Source organism: Pinus tabuliformis, chromosome X (genome assembly GCF_031772625.1).
Source record: "Pinus tabuliformis cultivar Carrire ecotype Pingquan chromosome X, CPIR1, whole genome shotgun sequence".
NCBI lineage: Eukaryota > Viridiplantae > Streptophyta > Pinopsida > Pinales > Pinaceae > Pinus > Pinus tabuliformis.
The window spans coordinates 1,121,421,574-1,121,425,839 of NC_142308.1; the positions used below are offsets into that span (position 1 = coordinate 1,121,421,574).

A 4,266-nucleotide genomic window follows, 5' to 3' on the forward strand; every position below is an offset into this window, starting at 1 on the left:
AGTCTCTAGAACAATTATACAAAGCCACTTATTGGTGATTCGAATGGATTAAAAAGGGAAAATTAGACACCATATAACCGTCGCTGAATGAATGAGCATATCTTCAAGGAACAAAAAAACCATTAAATTGTTCAGTAATTTAACCACCACCGCCGGCACATTAAAAAACCGAAATTACAGTCAAAACTTTATTCAGTTTAATGTTATTTTGTAAAATTAATACAAAATAACAGTTTTTTCCGTCGACTCAAATGGATCATTGACAGCATCCACAGTGTAACTATTTCCACATAATCAAGTGTTGAAGAAATACTTTGTCTTAGTAGATTTTCAAATGGCCAAAGCAACGAAATGCAGAGCACCAGAGGGAGTGCAGTTGGTTTTTCATCTTTTTCAAAGAGCATTCCCTTTGATTGCTATATTGCAAAAAGAGGTGGGAACTGTACATTGAAAATGTTGGATGCTTTGATTTATACATGCAAGGCCTGCAATTTCATTCCGCATTTCACAAGTCAAAATGATTAATGATATTGATTAGCTCGCCCTATGATGGGATGAGAATAAATCTTTGCTTGCTCGGTTAAGTCCAAAGTGTTTTATTAAAATTAACGAAAACTGACAAAATTTCCAAAGCTTATAGCTCGAGTATAATTTAGACACGGGGCAGTGTGTACTAAAGGTCAGAAATACTAATCTTATTTTAAATGGGGCAAGATTTTGAAATGGCTGGTCTTCCATAACAAAAACCTGTTATGGGATAATTTGCAGAAGAGGTATTGGTCTGGGCTTGGGTATTGTTTAACGTGCAAATCAGCAGAGGAAAGCAACTATCACATGTTTTTTCAATGTCATAAATCTCAGCGACTTTGGCGAGCCCTGGCTGATTATTTTGGTTTCCCTCATGTTGCTCATGCCTCTATAAAAGAGGCCTTTCTTTGGTGGAGCTGTCAGAAAGAATCATGGCGGCCTTTCGTTATTCTTGTCCTCTGGCTTATATGGAGATGGAGAAATCATATTATTTTCAAGGACAGAGAGGAGCCTTTCATGGTTGTTTTTGATAGTATTGTATCTCTCTATAACTCTTTCCCTGCAAAATCTTCCAAGTGTAAAGTGTCCAATCAATCAGAACATACACAAGATCAGATGTTGCTTCCGAGAGCGTATTTTGACAGAGCAGCTCAAAATGGTTCTTGCAGTTGTGGGGTTCATATCATTATGGAAGAAAACCTACAATATCTTATTTCTTGGAATGGAGGAAGGGGTACCAATTGCAAAGCTGAGGCGATGGCTCTGGCGGGGCTTCTTTCCATCTGCCATTTCCTAAACATTCATTCCCTTCTGATTTGCGGAGACTCCAAAATCATTGTTGATTATGTATTGGGGAAGAACCATATCAACAAGCCACATCTTATTCGCTGGATGGACAGAATCATGTATCTTTGGAGGAGGATGGAGGGATACTCCATTCAGCATATCTACAGATCTCAGAACCAGCAAGCTGACATTTTATCCAAGAAAGGTCTTCTATCTAAATCAGGTATCTGGAACATGGAGGTAATATCGGAATTTTCCCTCCCTGGTACTTAACTTCAAATTTTCATTGTTGAATCCCAGGTATGTCCTTTCTGTTTTTATCTTTCCAGCATTTTCAAATTTTCATTGCTGAATCCCAGGTATGTCCTTTCTGTTTTTATCTTTCCAGTGTTCTGAATTTTGTGTTTATGTATTTCGCCACTGATACCTTCTGGTGGTTAAAATGACACATCTGGTTATAGCTGTTTGACATAGGATACAATATACCTTTTTGAAGCTGTGGTATCTTCTTTCTGCAAGCTAACTGGTTGACTACTCTGATGGGCTAATTGTCCATTTGTGGAATACTATATTTTTCCATCTTATTTTGAAAATTTTGTACAGAATGGTCCAGCTTTCTCAAGCACTAACGATGTACTTTTTATCCATTATATATCTTATATAATATAATTATGCTTTTTTCGCTCTTAAAAAAACACTTTAGAAGATGATGTGTTAGAAGAATTTGTGGGCTAGACACTACTTATAATTCTCTTACAAACGTATTTGGCGACAATTGAAATTCAGAGGAAAATTTTCAAAATAAATGTGTCAAAACCCATAAGAATTTTATTCCCAAATTAGTCGCTCAAACTTCAAACTTTCTTGGAGCAAACCCACATCTGGAGATTTTGGCCCTCAATCGTTACGCTTGTAAAGCCTGTTAAAATCAGCGTCATAATTGGGGATTTCCTTCCACCTTATTATGACTAATAGTGGAATAATGGAATCAAGAATTCAAAACAAGGTCATTAAATTTCCAAAACCACAGAGAAACCTATTAAATCAGTGGAATCAAGAATTAAAAACAAGGTCATCAAAACCAGAGGGACAAGATTAAATTATTACTATCCCATCCTAGTAGAGTAAACGAACAAATTGCACTGGCTTAAGATTTCAAGTCAGTGTTAGCACAATTGAGCACAAAAATAAAATAAAAAAACATGTTCGCATGCCTTTGTGAAGTGCACAATTGACTTACACAAAAACCAACAGAAAAAAAGGAGAATTAGAAGAGGGCAAAGGCATGTTGACAAGCCTTGTGGAGTTCAATCTGACCAGCCGAACTTAAAAAAGGGGAAATATTGACATACAGAATAATAAATATTCATCTAAGTTCTGACCTCATATTAGTCTGATCTCATATATTAACATTGCTACTGTAGAATAAATATTGACATCTACCTAAATAAATATTACATTTATAAATATTGGCATATACCTGAATAAATATTACCATCTAAATCTAAATAAATATTACCATCTAAATGTTCTACCCTAAGTTCCATTCTACATTGCAACTGTAGAATAAATATTGGCATCTGCCCTAGAAATTCTGATCCCATGAATTAACATTGCTACTGTAGAATTAACATTGCTACTGTAAAATAAATATTGACATCTAACTCGAATAAATATTACATTTATAAATATTGACGTCTAACTCGAATAAATATTACATTTATAAATATTGGCATCTACCTGAATAAATATTACCATCTAAATCTAAATAAATATTACCATCTAAATGTTCTGCCCTAAGTTCCATTCTACATTGCAACTGTAGAATAAATATTGGCATCTGCCCTAGACGTTCTGATCCCATGAATTAACATTGCTACTGTAAAATAAAAAAGTTGGCATCTAACTCGAATAAACATTGTCATTATAGAATAAATATTGGCATCTACCCTTACATAATTGAGATATGAGATATGAGGCGTGGCTAAAAACAGTGTGAAACAAAGTAATAAATGTTCTGCCCTAAGTTCCATTCTACATTGCCACTGTAGAATAAATATTGGCATCTGCCCTAGAAGTTCTGATCCCATTAATTTACATTGCTACTGTAAAATAAAAAATTGGCATCCAACTCGAATAAACATTGCCATGATAGAAAACATATTGCCCTCACAGAATTGAGATGTGAGATATGAGGCGTGGCTAAAAACAGTGAAAACCAAAGGAATAAAAGAAATTAACATTAGTCCTACCTTTCAGCAAAATTACCCTTTGTTTCTCAGATTGACCAAACAGCGAGAAACAGCAAATGCCATCAAGATTCCTGCCTTAACAAATCTATATAAAAGGGGTAAATCACAGTTACACTACACAGTCTAATCATCAAATAACCACTACAGGAACGGAGTTAAATAGAAACACAGAATCCAGCCCATTGAAAACAAAACAATGCCGATCAGCCCTCTGATTCATGATTAAAGGAACAGAACTCGTCCTACTCGAAACAGATAGAATTTGGTTTTGTATCGGTGGGGTGCGCCAGGCTTGCGCTGTAGTGCAACGCACAAGCGACGCTTGAGAGCCCCAGCAGCAAGCTACTGTATATGAGCTCTCCCCCTAGAAAAATTCATTTAATATCATGTGGTTCTATGAACCACGTATCAGATATTAAACTGATAAGAACAGATACTACACTTGATCTTAGCCAAAAGGCCGAGAAAGGTATGATTTGTTCTGGCCATCTCTTTCCATTTTATAGCATTCCTCTCCTCCGGTGCATTTTCCACCACGCGTGTGGTATAATACAATACAACGTACTTCATCACATGAATCAATTTTAACAAAACAATTGACGATGTACTCCAAATAACTAGGAATAATATCTCCAATTAGAATGAGTAGCATACTTCAAAGTGGGGACAGGAACTGCGGAATTGAATTTGGATGTTGTTC

The 4,266-nt window shown here is 35.7% G+C and overlaps 1 non-coding gene across 1 annotated transcript; it reads right to left on the reverse strand.

Annotated features, from left to right (window-relative positions):
- Positions 1-3,842: 3,842 nt before the first annotated feature.
- On the reverse strand, positions 3,843-4,039 carry LOC149143769 (U2 spliceosomal RNA). Its single transcript, XR_016265344.1, has one exon. It is a non-coding gene; the product is annotated as a U2 spliceosomal RNA (small nuclear RNA).
- Positions 4,040-4,266: the final 227 nt, after the last annotated feature.